The 22,259-nt window shown below is 39.5% G+C and overlaps 1 long non-coding RNA gene across 1 annotated transcript in view; it reads right to left on the bottom strand.

Moving 5' to 3' along the window:
- The window catches only part of LOC129206268 (uncharacterized), a 51,540-nt gene extending 29,554 nt beyond the window's left edge, over nucleotides 1-21,986 (bottom strand). Inside the window, exon 1 of the long non-coding RNA XR_008577076.1 lies at nucleotides 21,798-21,986. This is a non-coding gene — a long non-coding RNA (uncharacterized LOC129206268). The remainder of the gene's footprint in view (nucleotides 1-21,797) is intronic.
- Between the last annotated feature and the right edge of the window lie 273 nt (nucleotides 21,987-22,259).

Below are 22,259 nucleotides of genomic sequence, written 5' to 3'. Positions count from 1 at the left end.
TATGCATGTATAAACGTGCCTGGAGGAGTGGGAAGTGGTTGGTTCAAGAAATAAGGCTGTCTTTGTTTAAATCCTACTCTGGGGTTTGGTGCAAACAGATGAAAAAGTCATTATTGTCCTCCATTGATGTAAATCACGAGTTACATTGGCATCCCTGTGAAACCAGTGAAATGAAAGGAAAATTGCAACATTTCATTTGCTAACGTATTTGTGAAAGATGGTAATTGTACCTGTGCAGCTGAAGGTCATACCAGTCTGCCCTACTTCAGAACTTATTTCCTGCTCTTTTCTCTTACAATATGAATCCAAATGATTAATAAGATTTACGAGAACTATGCACAGAAGCAGTATAAAACATGGGAACTGGGCATATGTGTGCATGTAAAGAAACAAAAATTACAGCTCAGAGCTTAGAGGTTTGCATATGCAAATATGGACAGGCTGTGAGTGAGTCTGTGCAGGGTTGCATTAAAGCACAAAGTATTAGCACATGCTGAGAAAGGCTAACTAGAACTGCAGGCTGTGCAGGCTCTGTTTCTTCTGCTGTCCTGCAGATCTATGGATAGGTTATTAGCAGAGCTAATCATATGTAAAACCTCAAGGTTCATCTCTGACTGGCTGAGAGCAGGTGCTCAATGAGACACCTCCCACTCTCTTAAGGTGTCATGTAGCAGGTATCTTTGTTGCCACATTCCTAGGTTTTTGTCATGTTCTTTATAGCCCCACTTTCTGAAGCAATGAGAAGCTTCATTTTCCTTAAAAAGGAAGTGTCTAATGCTGCAAGAATTGTGGAAAAGCTTAAAGACCTAACCTGACCAGATTCAAAAACCCCAGTGTCAAGGCAGAAAAACCAGCATATTTGCCTTCACTAAAAATCTCATGATCTTTTAAACTAGCTCATTATTTTTGAAATATTTTTGAGCCTGGCTCAAAATATACTTGAGCTTCCTAGTGGAGAGCTTACTTGCATTTTTGGATCTTCGCATTGTTATTTTCCTGCTGTAGGGGCAACTGAATGAGGAACTACTAAAACCTATCTACGCTGATCACCTGCAAAGACACAGGCTCTCGTAATGCATGGAGGTTGGATGGAGACCTCTTGGCAGGAAGTGAGGACAGTTAACGGGTAAAGGTACTTTTGGTGCCAGTTTACTGACCCTATTAGGAACATTGTGTTAAATAGCACAGATATTTACAGCATGATCAAATAACAGCAAAGCATGACTAATGCTCCCGAAATAGGTAGGAAGGTTTTGCTTTCTTCCTTCCCTCCCATTCTGTTCTACCACTTTTCAGACAAATTCCAGTTCTCTTATTTTATTATGTGGAAATAATCACTATTCTTGGTTCAGGTTCTATTAGTGAAGGTTTGAAGTGGTAATTGAAAAGAAGAGGAAGAAATCTTAAAAGATCAAGAACATTTTTGAAAGAACCTTCACTTCAAACTGGGGTAAATTTACAAAATGTAAGGACAGAAGAAATGCCATACTGAGTCAGACCATTAATCCATTGAGGCCAGCACTCTGTCTGTAACAGAGGTAATAAGAGGTGCTATTTTGGGAGAGTAATGGTGATTAGCTTCAGTCCCTTCCTCTTAGCAACTTCCAGCATCCAAAATCTTTGTATTACTGAAGTTAGAGAGCATGTCCCTGCCTATTCCTTTTAGTCTCTGTCTCTAGACCGGATTCCCATGATTTTCTTTATGATTCATTTATGATCCTGCTGATATTATTAGTCTCCATAATCTCTTTTTGCAAGAAATTCTGTTGGTTTCACCAATAAACCCAGTCCTCTACCCACTGTGTGAAAAGGTACTTTCTATCGTCTGGTTTAAACTTACCCTCTGTGGGCTTCAGATACTGCTCACTCACCTAGTACTGCAGGGTTTGGTGAATAACGGTTCCACATATACCTTAGTCACCACCTTGTAGATTTTGCAAACCTTGGTCGTACAGTCTTTTCCCTGCTCCAAACTTGATTTCCAGACTCCTTAATGTCTCCGTGTAAGGCAATTACATTACCTCCTTCCTCATTTTAGTTGCCCTTCTCTGTATTTTCTCTAATTCCACTGACTTTTCTGAGATGCAGAGAACAGAAATACACACAGTATTCAGGATATGGGCACATCAATGTTTCAAATAGGAGCAAAATAATACTTTTTGGTTTGTTGTCAATACCTTTCCTGATGATGCCATTCTTTGTTGAACAGATAATTGCAGGCAGCTGCCAATGATGGATGAAATCTCTCTCCTGAGTTGTACCTGCCATTTCTGAGTTCAGCATCATGTAAACATGATTTGGATTATTTTTCCTGCCTTACAGTTATCTACTCTGAAGTTTATCCGTTGGTTTTATTCCTACTCATTCACTGAGGTCCTTTTGACGATCCTCACCACCAGCATGGTATTTGACTAACCAAAATCACTTACTATTATCTGTGAAATCAGAGATTTCACAATTCACTCCCTTTTCCAGGTTACTGATGAAGATCTTGAATAAAACCGGTCCCAATACTGATTCATTCGTGACTCGTCTACCAATTCTTGGCCTCTACAAGTGACCATACTCAGACCACTTGATCCCTTTTATCTACACACTCACTGGCACGCCCAGTAAACCAGAATGTTGAGACCCACACCAGGCCAGTGAGGTGGGACTTACCCTTACAGGAACCTTCCCAACAAACCATCTTTATTCATGTACTCCGTGATGGTTTATTTATCACACCCCCTGTCAGGGATGGAAGGCAGATTCACCAGATTGTAGGTCCCATGATCTGCCCATCCAGACCCCTCTTTGAGGGCTAAACCACCACTTCTCTGGCAGAGTAGGCTACACACCTTTATAAGGTACTCCAAATTCTTTTTTATTCCTCTTAATTTTGTATTTATTTTTCTACTTGCCATGTATTACAGGCTTTGCTTGCAGACGTTCCATTTTTTAACTACCATTCTTTTCCCTAAGATAGTAACCTTTTCCATTTCCCATCATTTGCTATGATAGCTTTTCCCTTGAGCCTTGAAGAGATTTCATTTGATGACTTCATTTTCTCCTGGAATTGCAATACACAGTTTAACTGGGCTTGCAATACATACTCCAGGCTCTTGCTTGTTGAACTATTCCTTACAGGATTTTTTGGTTGGCTGGCTGAATTTTTTTATTTATGGGTTTTTTACTACCTGTCTCTTTTTTAATCTAGTGCTCTTTCTTGAAACTGAATATCTGTCTGCTGGATTTCTTTGTCTTTTTCTCTCATGATACAAAGATTAACTTCAACTATATTGTGATCACTGTTACAGAGTGGCTCACTCACTAGTAACTCTCAAGTGAGGTCCTGTGCACCACTTGAGCTCAAGTTCAGGATAACATCTGGGGTTTTTCCTCAGGTTCTGAGACAAGCTGATATAGGAAGGAGGTTTTTATTGCATTAATTTTTTTTCTTCCTACATCTCTGTAGGAAGAACTGTAGGAAGAACTCTGTAGGATGAACTGTATCTAGATAGTTAAAATCTACTATCATTTTACCTGAGCTGCAGCTTCTTCAGTTTCACATTTTTGTCATTATTGGGGTGGAGGGTTTGGTAACGTAATCCTAATGCTACATTTTTATTACTAAATTGCCAGATTTTACCCACATAGATTCCTTAGTGCTCTCCTTTTCCCACAATATAATGCAGATACTGTATTTGTACTTTGTATTATCCTTCCTGTAGTGTGCCTCTCCCACACCCTAATATCCTATCTGCACTTTCTATAAAATTGATGCCCTGGCATCATAATAACCTTGTTAACCTCCCTTCAACCAGTCTCTATGATGCATCTTCTGTCAGGTTTGCCACTGGTGCCAACTATTCCAATTTTTCTATCTTATCTTTTAGGCTTCTACTATTGCTAGAGAAGCATCTATAATTTTTGGCCTTGCTCAGTATTGCACATGCTACTCAACTGGCACTGTATAAGCAGCCTGATTTGCATTCTCCATTTATCACAATTGTTTATTTATGTCCCTCCTGGCACCAATGGGAGGTGCATTGAACATTAGCCACATCCTTTTTGAAGATTGCATCAGACTGAACCAAGTGCTCCTCAATGCCTGTCAGCTTTCCCTCTGTTTCTAGTTTAGATAATCCTCTATGGTCTTTTTAATTTTCAGTGCCAGCAGGCAGGCTCCATTGTGGTTAAAGTATGCCTATTTTTCTAGGATACAACATTGCCAAAACATTTACCAGTTCCTAATACGAACTCTTCGACACCTTTGAGTCAACCATGACCTGAGGCTCTGGACTTCTGCCTATCTTGTGAGCCTTATGCTGGAATGGGCAGTATTTCAGAGCAGAGAGGTCATGGAGGCGTCTCCTGCCCAGCAGCTTGGATTTGCCATGCAGATTGTTTCTCCTGCACTTCCCCATGTCAGCTGTGCCAACACGGACCAAGACCAGTGGCTTTTTCCCTACTCCTCAAACCAACCTAATCAAAGCAAACTAAGACCTTGTGAGGTCTGCTGCCTTTGCACCCGACAGGCAAAATACTACGTGATCCTCTCCAGCACTGCAAACTTGGCTATCCACATGCCTATGAAGCCAGTCTCCCCCTCCCACCACCTGCTCCTCCCAGCCGTGAAGCTCCCGCGCAGTGCAGGAGCACTTACAGCACAGGAGACATTGTGGCACCAGCTGGGTGCTGCATCCTGCCCGAGAGCTCTCTTGCCCTGAGACGTGCATCCTCCTCAGCAACACGAGACTCTGAGTGGAAGCAGGGATGCCCCCGTGGGCCTCATTAGTGAACCTCTCTGACTCTCCTAACTGCTCCTGTTCAGCTTCTCCCAGCTCAGGAGAACACCCCTGTTCTCTCGGGGCCCGGAGGGCTCTGCGTCACATCCACGCGTAAGACATGCCCCTGGGAAGACACTCTCACCCGCTGTACCCTGTGCGGTGGATGGGGGAGCCCCCAGCCTATTGCCGGGCTTCCACCTGCACCCTGAGCTCGAAATGTGGCTGTTCTCTGAACGCACACAGTAACTTAGCTCCTCTTCTGATTGGATAATGAAGATTATGTTCTCCTATTAATCTATTTTACCCTTATTAAGCTAGTTAACAGCAAAGTCAAATCTGGCCTAACTGCGACCTACCCTGCTTACTTGCCTTCCAGGAGCAATCGTGACATGATGTCAGAATTGCTGAAGGGGCTGCCAGTGCTCTTTTTATTTCAGTCTTTTAGGGATGCAAAACTGATATAAAATGTTTCCTCATCCTGATGTGAAAAGATTTTATTTCCACATACTTTGCATCGGTGTGTATAATTACTAAGCATGTAAAGTACTGAAGTAGATCTAGGGTGTTTACATCCTTTTTTCTAATTTTGCTCTAATGTTATTTCCTGAATTTGTTTTCCCAGCAGCCAAATTCAAAGTAGAAAAATTCTGATTTGGTTTTAATACATATAAAGATTATGGATCAGAAGAATCTGATTTTTTCACTCCATTTAATTAATTTAGGATTTGATGTTACATGATTTCTGTGAATTTGCATTGGTCTAATGTAAGTGTAACAGATTTTTTTTTTAAACTATATGAATGGTTTATCCATTTCATTCATGGCTGTATCCTCAGCTGCAGCAATCTGATATCTTGTCATTACATGATTGCTGCTCACTGAGGATTTGGGTCTGTAATTTTAATGAAAGGTGTCTTCACCAGTGACAGCAAGCCACTTCAGGACATCCATAAATCATCTGCTGGTGAAGTATTTCACCAGCCAAAAGAACGTAGCTTGAGGCCTTCACTTTCAGGTATACACAATAGCTCAGATATCTAAAAGTTAGGTGTCTAGTCAAAATCAGGTATCTAACTTTACTTCAGAGTAATGGTGACAAATAGTCAAGATTAATTGTCTTCTGGAATTGCTGGGTTTAGATACTTATCTCGGGGCGGGGGGGGGGGGCGGGGGGGGGGGGGGGGGGGGGGAAGGAAACTGGCAATGTCTCCAGACCTGTTAGAGCAATATAAGAAATGAAGAGAGCTAACAGCAACATGCTAGACATCATATCTGTACTTAGAGAGAACTGCTGTGGTGAATTCAGACAATGCAAAAGAATAAGAAAGGATGGGGTACTAAAGATAAGCATCAGATCATCAGATCATGGCTATAACAATTTTCTTTCTTAAAGGACCATGCCAGTCTACATCACACATGACTAGAGCAAAAAAGAGCAAAAAAGAAAAAAGGAATAAAAGGGGGGAGGGAGGGGAAGAACAATGGCACATGACACACGACATGACACAGACAAATGACAGAATTTTGTAATTATATGGCACAATTACAAATCTTCAGTTTTCAAGTGCCGCCCCCTGGGTGATGGCTATTCTGGATGACTACATCTTGAGGCACATCCTATGAAGTTCCTAACTCAGGTCAACAGCTTGAACAAAATGATGTTAATATCTACTGTTCTACTGCAAGCTGTGATTTCGGCTCTGTAATTTCTCTTAAAAAAACTCTTCAGCAATAAGAGAAAGCCACTTCAGGACAATTACGAATCAGTTGCTGATGCACTTTTTTAGTAGCTGTATTATCTTCCTCTAGCGCTTCACATTTGCTCTGACTTAACAGCTCAACACAACCAGAGACAAATTGGGAATATATTTCTAGACTTGACACAGTGTGACTTTGAGTAGATGCAATTTCAGGCATGTAAGCATGAGAACGAGGCAGCAACATTTTTCATGACTAGCCTTTAGTAACTTAAAGCAACTCCATGGGGATGAAAGACTGTAATGAAGACAGAGTCACTGGGGATGACCAGCTCTCTGGAGATGGCACTAACCTCACTCTGCATTATCCCAAGTCAGTACATTACAGGCCAACAAAGCTTTGGGGGCTGGGGAGAATAACTTCAGTAACCCTGCACAGAAATTCCGGGAAAAAAAATAGACGTGGGGAAGACAAAGGGAAATCAAGAAAATTAAAAGAACATGGCTAAATATCTCCAAAGATCAAAATCATCCCCTGACACAAGGCTGAAAGGCCCTTGGCATTTGCAGAACTGTCAGTTCCTGCCCTGTGCTGACATTCTTTTTCCATTATATGCAGTTTTCCTCAAGAAAAAATTGGATAAAGATTTTAGGAACTTCCATGTTCAGAAGATGTGGGATTACTTGAACCCATTGATACAGTCACAGCACAGAGCTCAATGAGAGAGAGAACAGTCATTAAAAGAGGACACTTAAAGGTGCATTTGTTAATCTAAACAGAAAATAAACATTTCTACATTCATCACGGCCATAGTGTGTTTTTATTGCCGTTGCAATGTAAAAATGCAGTTAAGAGAACCTGCCATGATTCCCTGAGAATACATTTCCAAATATATATTTTAACTACATGCTTTTAATTTTTAAGACACTATAAGGCATCTTAGGTTACATTAAAAATACTGCAGAGATTTCCAGCAGGAGGGTAAAAAGCTGGGCAAAGTATTTTATAAATGTAATCAGGCTCAAAACCAAGCGGGGATCAAAATAAACTTGCATCTGAACATTTCACATAAAGGTAAAGAAAAACAATTTAAAACATTCCTTCCACTATTAATTCCTGATAGTTACAAAAAAAGCCTTGAAGTTTTTTAGCTAAAGATTCAATTAAGGACTGATGTAGTGTTGGCAGGGAGTAAGCTCTCCTGGCCATTTACAAATAGGTCTCTTCCACTGATTCTTCTTGCACTACCAGAGAACAAGGGATGAAACATTGTCCCTCTACCTCACCTTTCTCCCCGACAACAGGAAGTATGGAGGGCGACAAGGTGGGAGTCATCACAAGGGTAGGCATTGCCCAGCAGAAAGACCTTCCCTCCAGCACTACAGCAAAGCTGCAAGAAGCAGGAGCACAGTGCCACTCCACTCTGAGATCATGAACACCAGAGCTGCCCTTTACATAAGGCGGCAGCAAAAGTGTCACAGTTTTGCCTGGGAGCAGTGTTTCCAGGAGGAACTGCATAAATCTTCAGTTTTAAAAAGGCTATAGTAAAACACAGTTGTATTTCATTGGGAGGAATGATTTTTTGGGGTTTTTTTTTTTTTTTTTAAAGAAAGCTGTCTCTACAATTGAATTTGAAACTGCAGGCACTTTGTTTTTCCTTTGAATAATATATCTCATGACATACATGACTGACACAGGAGACTGGAGTGTTGATCAAAGTCGGTTCCTACAGTGGGGTAGAGCAAGGAGCTATGTCCTGGTTTCAGCTGAGACAGAGTTAATGTTTCTTCCTTGTAGCTGGTATAGTGTTTTGGTGTTTTGGATTTAGTGTGAGAATAATATTGCTAACACACTGAGGATTTTTGTTGTTGCTAGGTAGTTGTAGTGTCTACTCTAAGTCAAGGACTTTTCAGCTTCCCACGCCCTGCCAGGTGCACAAGGAGCTGGGAGAGCACAGCCAGGACAGCTGACCCAGGCTGGTCAAAGGGATATTCCATACCATATAGCATCGTGCTCCGTATATAACAGGGGAGGCTAGCCGGGAGGCAGGATCGCTGCTCAGAAACAAACTGGGTGTCAGATTTCTTTATGTTCCTTCCACATGTGGTGAGCAATTGCATTTGTGCATCACCTGTATTATTATTATTATTGTTGTTGTTATTGTTGTAGTTGTTGTTGTAGATGCAGCTGTAGTTGTTGTGACTATTATTATTATTATTATTATTATTATCTTCCTTTGTTATCCTATTAAACTGTCTTTATCTCAACCCACGAATTTGTTTTTTCCATTCTCCCCATCCCCTTGAGCAAGCGGCTGCGTGGTGCGCAGCTGTTGGCTGGGGCAAAACCAGCGACCCCCTTTTGCTCAATCAAAAGTTCAGTCCAGTCTATATCTCCAAGATACTTGGGATTAGTTTCACTAACACATCACTACTTTATTTTCTTCTTAAAAGAGAAATCACAAGGCAGAAAGAAATAATATTCTCTGTAGAAAAGAAACTCTTTCCTTTCCTTTCTCTTCAAACAAGGTGAGTAAATGGATTTAGGTTTTAAAATAATACAGAGGGAATAGAATGAGCATTTTCTAGGGCAAAGACTATCACTGAAAGGAGTTCACTGGCTAGAAGCAAAACAATGGGGGAAAATAAAACCATGAGTTTCATTATCTAAACCTTGAATCAAAATGGGCCAGAATCTGGCATCCATCCACACACAGAATGGTTCCCTAAGGAATGGTCCTGTGCTGAAGTAAGGTGAAACGAGGCAGCACCAGCTACTGAAATGGAGCTTGCACAATGAATAATTCTTAATTCTTACGACAGCTGCTTGCTGTGGGGAAGGGAATAGTGTGTTCCTGGCATTATTTTTTTATAATAAATGGAAAAAATTGAAATCATACATTTTCCCTTCAAGAAAACTTTGAATATAATGCAAGCAGTTATATGACTCATATATCAGTAAAGTAAGGTGGGGGTTTTCCTACTTTAAGTTTTAATGCCAAAATTTAAGCTGAATGAGTGAGTAATTTTTTTCAAATTCCATGCAGAGTTTCTGCTGATGATTTTTCCTGTTGATCTCTAATAAGGATATTACCAGAAAAATGGTCAGCGTGGAATGATATATAATAAGCTAATAGTCATTTAATATTCTTGGGATAAATATGACTTCATTAATAGAACTAGTTTCTTTGTCCTGTTATGTTAAAACAAACAGGAAGAGAATCAGGTGAAGTTCTGAATACAAATATCAAATTTTTGGTTAAGAATTTCCAGCAATTTAAAGACATGCATGAAGATGCATCTGAGAATATTTAGACTGCTGGGGAAGCTAAAGTAAACTGAAAGCAAAAACTAAGGCAAATCCACTTGTATGCTAAGACCAATGAAGAGCAAAAAGGTCTCTGCAAATTCTCATTAATTCAAATCAGGATGAACTGGTACCCTTTGATGGATAATGATCTGAACAGAAGACTGCAAGAACAGAACGAAAGGAAATAAATAAAAATATCAGCGTTTGAAATCATCAAAACACACACTCAAGACAAACATATCACTGAACCCAGCAAATGCTGAGCTGGTGGAAAATGTAAGCAAAGTTATAAGAGAATATCTACTGGGACATCTGCTTTCTCTTCAAAGAAGAATAAGATTTTATCCAAACAGAAGTGGAAAAGCTTTGCAGGCAAGAGATAAAACATGATAGTAATCAGAGTTTAAACTAGATCATGAAATGAAGTGGATTAGAATTTGTGACAAAAGTAGTAATCGGCCTGGGAAACAGCATTAAAAATACCTAGACCTTAATGCTTCTGAAACAGAAAATTCTTAACTCTCTAATTTGTTTCCACCTCACATCAAGCAGGTCCACTGAAATCCAAGGGCCTAATTTTCCTAAGGAGTAATGTCATTTTGATTTATGCTTTTAGCACCATGGAAGGGAAAAAAAAAACAAACCCTCTCTTTTTACCATCAAAAGCATAAATGGATCTGGCTTGTGATTCTCATTTGGATGAGAATTTTTTTTTATCTATACTCTCTTTTTTATCTGTATTCTCTTCCCAACATAAAACATTGATTTTACATTTGGATTGTGGAATGGAGAAAAATAATGTATTCATTCATAACATTAAATTTCCACTTGCAAATTATGTGAAAATTTACTACTTAAAAGTGTCTTATCTCAACTATTTTTTGATATAATTTTTCTTGGCCAGATTTGTATTTTAAAGGATACTCTCTTATTGATTTAATTTAAATTGGGAATTAGCTCTAAAACAAGAGGTTTTCTTCCATCAGTGACATACTCGTCATTGGCTATATTAAACTAAACATACACAAAGTTATTGTTATAGCATGACAATTACATTTCCATGATGCATTCCCTTTTTTTAGGTGTCCTAGTCTCCTAGAAAGCTAAACTAATTTTTTAAACCTTTCCTTAAATGTTTAAATATATCATGTAGTAACACTAAACCTATTAGACTGTCAAGCATGTGAAAAATATATTTATACAGATGAGAATAAATATTGGTACTTTAAACAAGAATGTTTACTACATCTAGTGCTAACGACTAATCAATATCTATTTAAAGGCTTAGCATAAAGAAAAGCAGAAGTTTAACGTGTGAAAACAGACGCTGGTAATTAATTTGCAAATCTTTTGAAAGATTTGCAAGGAAATCAAACCCAACAACAACAAATAATCACCTTTAATGTACATGAACTGTCCATGATATATCCTCACCCACTACTTCACACCAGTTTGTGATATTTTGAACTTTACAGCCATTGCTTCCAAGATTTTGATCCTATATTCAGAAAAGAAACAAGATGCCAAGATGACTTTAATATGCACAATCTCTTAGTGATCCCAGAAGAAGAGTGCTGTCCCCAAGGCCTCTGGTCTCATACGAGTATTGTCCATATAGGCAATTCTCCTGTGTTCAGACATGAAATTTAAGGCACTAAAACCCAATCCTATATCTGATCCCACTGCCTCCCAAGTTGTCTTTCTCCTGTGTATAATTACTAGTAAGGCTGGACAGAAACTGACTTGGATAGATTTGAGCATATTCGCTGAGTCCAGTTCCTCCTCACAGGTGCAAACTGCTCATTTGCAAATATATTAGCATATGCAGTTTCCACATTTGTATGTACATGCATTCTGAACACAGCTAAGAAAATTTGTTGTAACCAGGTTCACGTATTTTGACCACAATATAAACAAATATTTGGTGATAATTAATTTTAAATGTACAGTATATTCTGATAATGACATTGTATATGAAAAGAATAAAGCAGTGGGTAGAAGAAGAACCACAGAAAATAATCCAAGTAATCCTGTGTGTTAGGTCAGAGTTCTAGGTTGCTGTATGTTGTAAATTCATGAGGGGGAGGAATTTAGTGACAGGCCAAAGTCTTTAGGCCTTAATTAATGTCATGGGGATGATAGATCTGCAGTGCACTCATTTCATTTCATACAAATGACTATGCAAGTCACCTTTGTTATCTACTAACTGCTCTGTGGGAAGAAACAAAACAGTCACAGACATGGCATTATAATCCAAAAGAAAGGGTCTTAGACCATCATTTTCAAAGATACCTAAAGTGATTAAAATGTTTAAATCCCAAAGACTTTCAATATGGTTGAGGTAACTACATCTTACGGTTGTACTGAAAACCTCAGCTGCAATACTTGTTTTCTTCTGGGCTACACTCTATCAGTTTAAGAAATAAAAGGTAATATTAATGCTGTTAAAATTCCATTCCCATTTCTAATGGTCCTATTAAAATCACATTGGTATTTAGTTTAAGAAATTGTGGGTAAATATATCACCTTCTGCTGGCTTTAGCTGGCAGGTATCTTTCTCCTTCCATCACCCAGCTGAACACTTAGCTAAGAAACCACATCTCATTGGCTTTTGTTCTTGTAAATTATTTTTATTGACAACACTTGTTTACAGAGAGACAAGTGATCTTTTTTTTTCAGTGAATAGTGCTCCATGGGGCATAACTGGCGATTTCAACAGAATTTTGTACAAATTGTAAGAACTCGTGAAAGCCATGTGATTTCAGGACAGGCTGATACTGAGATCAAAGATGCTATGCCAGACCTCCACAGGAGCTGGATCCAGAAGGATTTAATCATCTGGAATAAGTCTATCATGTCCTGATTTACTCTGCTCTCAGAGGAAAAAAACCAATAAACTAAACCAAGGACTATCCCATTGTTCCAGCTGGGTAACCTGTGGTTGTTTCAGGTACGCGTTACTTGAAGTTTCTGTCTAAATCTGAATCCAGACTTTAAAATGAAAGAAAGAGAGGGACTTTCATGACTGCAGAGCTCTCACAGTGGAGCAAAGAGGCCCAACTGGGCCAACGCTGAGGCTGTCAAGCCGTGCACACCACAGCCTCCGCTCTCCGCTTCTGCTCTTCCTGTGGCTGCTGCAGGAGAGCAGCTGAACGGAGCGTGCAGGAACGGCTGAACTGTCTCACTGTACGTGTTGCTGGGTGCAAACCGCGGCAGCTTGGGAGCTGCTTCCCACCCCATTCAGCAGCTCTGCTGCAGGAGCTGCTCCCTCCGGAAAAGGGCAGGGCTGCAGCTGGGTCTGCCTGTGACATCTCTCATCCCCCATGTGCCAGCACAGTCACGTCCACACCCTCGCCTGTGACACTCATCCACACCCATCACGAGCTTCAGAAAATAAACAATTACACCTGTTTAGATGTCAACATTTCACATGGAATCTCCTGTTGAATGACAAAGGTCTTTTGCTTAATTATTTCATCAATATGTTCATCCAGCACTATATCTGAGTCAAAACATAAGTCACTGATCATACTAGTCATGGAAACGTATTTCACATATTCAGTATAGCTCAACGTTAGTGATAAGCATTTAAAATTAGCTAATTCCACTTTGAAAGCAAAACATTAAACCTTTGCAAAGAAAACTCATATTAGGTATCAGACCAGTTGTCTCTGGATGGCAGTCAAAGGGGCAAGGGTGGAGGTTACAGCACCAGCCAGGAGGTTCAGAATCAGTAATTTTCTGTGCTTCATATTTTTCAAGGGATTCTAGCTTTAGTTATCTTGTCTTTACTGAATGTTAATCTTACAGGCAGCAGAGATTTTGTTATAGTTTATGTTCAGGATCGAAATCCAAGCTGGGGTCTCAAAAGTTTGCTACTACAATGCAAATAGATAGTAACAGTTTTAAAATCAGGGTCACAAATGTTTCATTCCTTTGTGTACATGCCACAGGGTGAGAACATAATTGCATCATCGAGTACATAATGGAGTATCTGCCAGAAGGCTGTAAATTACTTTGAAATATCAGAGCCACAGGTTTATCCTGCACACCAGTGCAGGAAAGAAATTCACACTTTGCATCAAACCCATTAATTGATCAACTTCACCAGCACATTACTATACCCTGTGTCTCTACAAAAAAAAATCCCAAACACTCAATCTCTTGACCTAGCATTCAATGACAGTGGTATAAAAGCTGGGCCAGATTTGTTAAGATCATTCCTGTACTTATTGCTTAAATTATCACAATCTAGTGTAGTCCTAGTTCTGCAACATTTCTCATCATATCAGCTCTTTTCCAACCTGTGCAAAAACAGAACAGTGTGTCTTGTCTATAGGGGCTGATGCTCATAGCCAAATATAGGAGATAAGAGAGGGTCAGATGACTGGGTACCAGGAAACAGCGAGATAACAGTGGTCAGTGTGATAAGCAGTCCACTCATAGCCAATTGCTCACAAGCTTTTAAGCATCACAGTTTTCCTTGCTGAAGAACACAAACTGCTGAAGGAGTGATCTGAGAGATGATAAGGAGGTATTTTTGTCAATGCTCAAGGAGGGGGGATGGTTGTCTGGGACATGTAGGTTCATGCTTGAAAATATAACAAGTGAGCAAAGGAAACTGGCACCAGAGGTTGATTGCAAGCGGAGAGTCAATGGGTTGACATGGCCTGAGAACCAGAGGAAAAGAAGAAAGCAGGGAAAGGAAAACCAGCCCCTTCTGTTCAATACAGTGGAGGAGAGTATCCTGCTCAGGGGCGGAGAACTTACCACTGTTATCACGGTACTTGAGGAAGGTGGAACTGATAAACTGAGGAGGATGGAATAGATTTAGAGAATGAAGGCCTGACACCAAGCACTGTTCTAAAATGACAGCAGGTGTCTATTTGTAACCCCAACCTCTTTAAGGCTTTATAACACAGGAATGTGAAAGCATATTCCCCAGTCTCTTAAATCTTAAAAATTTAAAAGACCCAATGCGGAGCTGCTGCTGACTCTCTAGCTGACAGAAGTCCCTTTGGTGTAGGAAGACCTTTATTTCTAAAGCAAGTCACATAACCTTTTTAAGTACGTGACATTCAATATGGAAAGTGCCTCAGCAGACAAGCCTTGATCCCACCCCATGGAAGTTGACTACAATTTCAAATGCAGATGCAGGATGACAAAAGGAACTTGGTTCAACAGTAGGTGCCTCATCACCTATGCCATGTTTTCACTCTATTTTAAACCCAGAAACTAACTCCATGTTTAAAATGTGTTGCAGTTTCCCATTCAAGTTCAGAAAGCCCTAACTGAAGGCCACAGTGTCCCCAGCCTAGATACTGGTGTGGATAGCACCTGATGGGGTGGGATGCAGTTTGTATGGGAGGCAATCTGCACCACACACCCCAAAGCACCTCTCCAAATAGATTTTCCTAAGTGTTCCTCAGACTGTTGTCAGATATTTTGTTGTGATATGGGGTCTTCACAGCAATATCTGTTTAAGGGATGCCCTCCCTGCTGCCTCATTGCTGAGTGGTCTTCCCCTCATGCCCCCCATGGCACCATGGGACCCCTTGACACTGTCAACTTGCTTACACAGTTGCACTATGAACCAGATCACCAAGCCAGATCTCTGAGCCTGTTGACAGCAGTTTTTATAAGTACCACTTTGGCACATGGACAAGACCAAGCATATAGAAAAGGGGGACCACCTGCAAAGAGGCCACTAAATCACCACTAAAGACAAAATCCTGTTAAACCACAGCCTCATCCTTTAATTAAGCTGAAACTGGAGCTGGGTAAAAGGAACAACAACACTCTTTTCTTCCTCCCTTCTTAGGTAAATTACTTGGAGCAAAGTCAGGAACAGAAGGGACAGGAGACTTTTAAATTTGGGCATGGTTTATGCAGAGCATCTCAGAGCCGTGCCTGACTATGGCTGTAATAGCTTCACCTTGCAGTGACTGTGATTGTAACACCAAATGAGTTATGAGCCATCAAGTAGGTGCCAAGCAAGGTCTAAAATAGACCTTTGCTACTTTGCACCTTGGGTAGAATTAAGCATTTGAATGCAAGAGACACAGATTGTCTTCTTATGGAGGAGGTAAATTCAAGCTGAAAAAATTTTACAGACCTAAAGTTTTACTACTGACTTCAACTAAATTTGTCACCACCTAGACAGTGATGAGCATGTAGGCGACTAAAGCTGTTTGCAGCCCACACAGTCTCTTCACACCTAGGTTGCCACAGCCACCCAGTCCTAGAAGCATGTTCCGAGAAAGGCTAACATGCCCCAGCAGCACTTAACTGCCAGACACAGTCAACGCAAGGCTCAGGTCTCTGTTTTTGCATAATTTCTTACTGCTGGAAAAGTCACATAGGAAGTTACTGTCCTAGACTCAGAGCTCTTTGCACTCAGAGACTATCCAAACCTATTTGGCCTCTGCCACAAGGTTACAAACTTCTGAATAAAGTCCAGAGTATTCCCAAAATACTCTCAGACCCAGTGAGAAAGTAAGAGAGCAAGAAAGTCAGTGCTATATTGTTTGCCTTTGAGCTAGCAGCAATATTTGATCAGCCACCAGTGGCAAGTAAGAAAGCTCAAAACAGTCTTTGACTTTCAGTGATCAAAATACTGATGTATCCATGTAAATTCTGCTTCAGAAAAACTGGACATCTAGAATGTCAAATGACAGGAAAAATGTATCTATTTCTCAAAGATATATTGTATACATAATAGAGTCACATGAAATTTCTGATATGTCCTAGCCAGAAATATTTCCTTATGAAGCATTTGGTATTTTAGAGAATCGGTAAAGAAACATAATGTAAAAATGGGGAAAGATGTTAAACAGGGAAAAGAATCTTTCTATACATATGGAGAGAGAGAGAGAGAGAGAGAAAGTGTGTATGTGTGTATATGCACACATATGATTGTCAAATTTTATCCACCCCTGGCTGTGAAGGAAAAGCATGTGTAATTGTGGAACTCAAATCCATTGTTTCTTTGAACCCTGGTTCACATCGCTTGTACTACACCTGAACCAAGTGCCATATATAAAAGAGAACACGTTACTTTTTAACAAGTTAATCTACTGGCAGTAGAAAACCCACAGTCTGTCTCAAATACAGCCAATTTGCTTTACTTCCTTTCACTTCTATTCAACTCCATGGATCTACTTCCTGACTCTAATTCTCTAAAATTGTGCCAAATGTGTTCCAGATTTTTACCTTAGCATATCACGATAGGATCTTTCCAGCCCATGAGAACAGTCAACAAAGCTCTCTCCCCTTCATTTCCTGAGCTACTGGCAAAAGCAATTTCATTTTCAGGATGTTAACATTATTATTTCTGGCTAAGAAAATAATAATTCATCATAAAAATGTTGATAATGTATGAGCAAAAAGCTGTTTTGATTGTGGTTGCTATCTACAGACACAAATTTATATGTAGCTTTTTGCAAATTAAGGCACACTTTCAAGGGCAGGAACAAGCAAGCTGTCAATAATGAGACAAAGTGCAACCCAAATTAACCAGAAAACTATATTTGATCCTAACATATCAAACTAACATGAAGAGATCTCAATTTTACACCTAATTGTTGCTTTTGACTTACATGCTGGAGTTTCCTTATATTTATATATATATTATTGCATTGGCTGGCAGTTCAATCATACACAGCGGAGTGGCTCAGCTGACTGGAGAAAGAGTACCTGTATGGAGACCCACCTACCCCAGAATCCTGCTCCCTTAATACTTCAGGTCAGATGCCTGTTGGAGCACAAACGTGAAGCAGACATCCAACTTTCCTTCTACAGAAACCACAAAGCAAAGAGTTTGCAGAAGGGTTTGTGCAGGTCTACATCAGGATACAGCTGAACCTCGCTCCAGGGCTGAGGGATAGAGAAGCATCCCTGGTTTCCACTGCCTAGGAACAGCTTGAAAAGGCTTTTTAACTCTTAAACACAGTATTCCTGGGAAAATCTGCCCTTTCAAAACTTGTCAATAGCAAGAAACCTAAACAATCAAGGTATTTTCCAAGCAATGGTATTAGTGTTTCCATTCCTTTGATTTAGGCTAATCATAATAATACAACTATTATCCAGCAACTCTAACTACATTACAAAAAAAATCATTAGACAGCCTTTAAATTTACCAGCTCCTTGATAGAATGAACAGAAATTACAGGTGGATTTTTTTCATATTATTTCTAAATACCTCAAATTCTATTTTACCCAGGGATTTTTCCATTGCTTTTGCATTAACTAACACCTCCTGTTTCCTCACAAATGCTAAACAAGGCTTTTCTGATCATTTAATTATCTCTCAGTCCTCTCAGTCCCATTAGATAACTTCCTACAGAAATATTAGTGAGTTTTAATTACAGCAAGAAAAGTTGTGAAACTTCTGAAAGCTTATATATAATCTGGACAGAGAGTTAAGCATTGTGCTTTTTTTAGCAACTCAGCAAATCTTAACCTTCCTTTCCATTTCTGTGACTTATGGTGCTGGGTATTCTTTCCATGCAATGTAGAAATCAAAGCACAATTGAATTAATGGATTTCCTACTTCTAAACCACTTCATGTTATATAAAGAAAAATTTATTTGTATTCTAGGATGTTCTTGTTTTGTTTTGACCTCAGGCAAACAAAGAACAATCTTTTTTAACCTGAATCTAATATTATACAACTCTTTCAATGAATGAGAGACCTGAACCTTAATGCCTAAGTTTTTGAATGCAAACTTTCTCTTCTCCTGTTTCTTACCGTCTTCCTTCTTTTATTGTTCCCAGCACCTAAGTGACTCTGCTCATTTCCAACTCTTTCAGATCATGGTCAAAAATCACCGATAGCTCGTATGGTTGTTCCAGCAATGAATCAATAAGGAACTGACCAGCCATCCATGTTGAATAACACCAACCTAAGCAACCTCGAGTTCAAACCAAATATTAGAGGCCAGATCCAAAGAAATATTTCTGCATCTAAAAAGTAGATGTTCCCAGCACTGAAACCCAAACCATGAGTTGCAGAGTCACATCCTCAGCAGAGTCCATGGCATGAGCTGGACATCTCAGAAAGAGGCCCACAAGAGTCACCATCTCCAACAATGAGTTGGCTAACGATAGTACAAGCAATGTACCAATGCTTAGAACTGGCCCACTAATCACCTGTGTCTAAGAAGTCACGTTTTAAAATTATCTGCTCTTTGACCTTTCATTCAGAGGCTTCTCCCCTCACTTGAGTGAGAAGGCACTTAGGCATTTTATTTCAAAAAACAGAGCCATGCTTGCCAAATTCTCTTAAAACACAAAGTAATGAATTAAGATCCCCTTTTGCTACAACACTACCATAGTTAGAGCCATTAGCTAGAATATGGAAGACCATTTCAGTTCTGTGCTAGATAAATTATTTCATCTGACTGAAAGCATTCAAGTAACCAATTTTTGCTGCTTCAAAGGTCACACAGCATACCAAGTCACAAGACAGTTCCTTTCAGTTAAAATGCAACAGCAGGGAAAAGCATTCAAAGCTGGTTTGTGATTCTTCCTCATAGTAAGTTGTGAAGTACTTTGCAAGAAGTTTCAATGAGTGCATCCAAGGCTTTCAACTAACCAGAGTGAATTAATTTTACGTCATTTTTTTGAAAGGAGAAAAAAGACTTACAGTAGGTATGACTACATTACAAAGGCCAGCTTCAAAAAGTAACTTAAAAATGCCAAGTTGAACCACAGGAACACTATTTTTGAGCTCTGACTGACTAAACACACTTAATTCTTAGAGAACATTCAGATTTATCAGAATGAAATCATTATGATGGAATAAGTGAAGAAAATCCATCAACTGAATAAATCTGACAACTATTCTTCTCAAGCACCTTTTGGTTTTGGTCCTATGCAACTATTTATTGTACAAGTGATCTTTTAGAGTAGTTTTTTATATATATGCATATATATGTAGAAATTTGTATTTTTAGGAAGGTGATATTGACTCAAAAAAAAGTGAGTTAATTGGACAATGTTTTCTGATGAATGGAATAGAAGCTCAGATGGTAAAAGGTGAAGAGTCCCACTAGAAACAATTACTGGGGGTTTATTTGAAGTTTTGATGGAAATTATTTTAGAATTTTGGAGAGAATAAAAGTAAAACAGAAGGAGACATCTATTATTACAGACATTTTTTTTACATCCAAGCTATGAAGAGGTAATACCAGGGAGCTAAGTGGTTGCATTACTGGCTAAAGTTTTACTGTAATTATTATGCCAAAAAATGTCTTTAGTAGTAGTAAGATACCCTAATATCTTCCAAACTATGCCTCCTAGAGATTTCAAAATACTGAGAAGCAAATACTTAGAAACAGTCCAATTAATAGGTTGTGAAATGTTATAAAATCTAGAAACTTGCAAATGTTTAACATGTCATAGTAGTATGATGAGGTCATGAGATAAAATCCACTGAGGTTTGTACCACTATAGATGTCAGAGAAGGAACGAAAATCCCCAAACCCACCCAGTGAGGTCAGGAAGACAAAATAAATTCAAAGGCTCAGTGATATTTCAGCCTTGCAGACAAAAACTAAGTACCTGGGAAAAGCGCATGTAATTTAGCATTAAGCAGAAGATGGGTAAAATACTGGCTAATTAGCAGCTGAGCTAATGAAACAGCAAGTCCATGAAAGATGGAATAATGTGCTGAAAGTTTAATTAAGACATTAGAGTTGTAGACATAAACAATTACAAACTAAGACCAGAGCCACTGAAAGAACCTTGTTTAACTCTCCTTGATCAATTGCTAGTTACAGAGCTAAACCCCCCCAGCATCGCATAGCTCCCACTGACAGTGGGTGATGTGATCCATGCAAGTCACTGCAAAGCCAACTCATAACCAAATTAGGCAGAAAACCAAAATCAGGACAGTGTTGTAACCTGTCGTAGGTGTCATGCTTGCCCTACTTGAAAAACAAGAGTGTCCAGTGAAGGAGCTGCAAACTAAGCCAAAAGCAGGAATATACAGCAAAAGTGGGTGTCTCAGAGGCAACAGCCAAGGCCAGAAAGGATTAGCAGATACCACTTAACATGAAAAGAACAAGAAGGTGAAACACAATCTAATTCTTCAGTTTAATACAGTGGGGGAGGCACGGCAGCACAGCGCACCGTGATCAGTAAAAATGCACTAAAAAAAACTAAAAACCTAAAAAAATCCAAGCCTTGTTAAAAACAAGTATCTGAGGGAGGACATAAAAAGAATCCTTGTGAGAAAGCAACCTAAGTTTCAGTTTTATACCAAACTTTCAGTTGGTATAAAACAGCCCCTGTTCAGGGTTTTTCATTTACATAGACCAGATGAGATTTATTTAGACCAAGCTGAGGATCAGGTGGGGTTTTTTGTTCTTTGGGGTTTTTTTACCTTCTATCTCAACACTACCACCTGGTATATTTTTCTGTAAAATTCATACTGTACAAGTTGAACCTAAGGCATTGGTGGTTAAAGCAAAGAATAGTAAGATGGTTTTACAAAGAGCAAATTTCACAGGAGAATTCTTGCAGTCAAACCAATCTTGCTATTTAAATCCTCACAATTAGAAGGATCTCAGCAAACTGTTGAGCTCACATTGCCCTAATAGGAAGAGCTGACAATGAAAAACAGAGTCCTTGTTGATGCTAAGTATCGGTATACGTTGCAAAGTCCTGTGAGATCCTTATCCCCAGCTGTCCAGATTAGGGACCGAGTGACAGAAAACCATGATCCTTTCTGGCATATGCATACAGATTTGCTTTCCATGGAAACAGGTTCAGCACACCTCCCTGTTTGCGGCTGGAATGAGGTCAGGACGTATGTGTATGCCCTAACCAGCCCTTCAGGAACACTCCTAGACCAAACATTTTAGTGACAAAGTTAACCCAGATTTGCACTAATGTAACAGAAATCAGAATTTGTCTTTTGTTCAGTACCTTTCTCCATGATTAACACAAACCATAAATTTATTACTTGCGAGAAAAGAAAATATAGTCACCCCATGGCTAGTTCTATGCAATTACCTGCTCAGTCCGTACAGTCTCATTTTACTGAGAGTTGACAGTCATTCAGCTCTGCCTTCGCACAGCACCTAGAAGAGTGGATCCCTTCTCTTAGTAAGAATTGCTGTAAGAGCAAGTGTGTTATATTTATGTATATGCAGCCCTCCACACAGTTGAAAGGCGAATTTGCATCTTTCCCTTGTAACTCCTGCCGAGCACAGCCTTTTCCCTGTGCCAAGAGTCAACATCTTATTGCTGTGAGACTTTCAGTTGGCCATATGCCTACTGTACTGGTATATAAGTCCAGTAATCTGCTGATCTGACAAATAAAAGTTGCAGCAGAATTTGACCCTGAGCAGTGGTTCTCAGTACTTTCCAAATGTGGCTATTAACATTTACTTCTCCGATCATTCAACTTCCTTGTCAGTAAAGCACTATGGAAGTTTCTCTACTTTTTCCCAAGGCATAACTTCCCTGTTCATC

Source organism: Grus americana, chromosome 4 (assembly GCF_028858705.1).
Source record: "Grus americana isolate bGruAme1 chromosome 4, bGruAme1.mat, whole genome shotgun sequence".
Lineage (NCBI taxonomy): Eukaryota > Metazoa > Chordata > Aves > Gruiformes > Gruidae > Grus > Grus americana.
The sequence above is the reverse complement of the archived record's forward strand: the minus strand, read 5'-3'. Positions and strand labels throughout refer to the sequence as shown.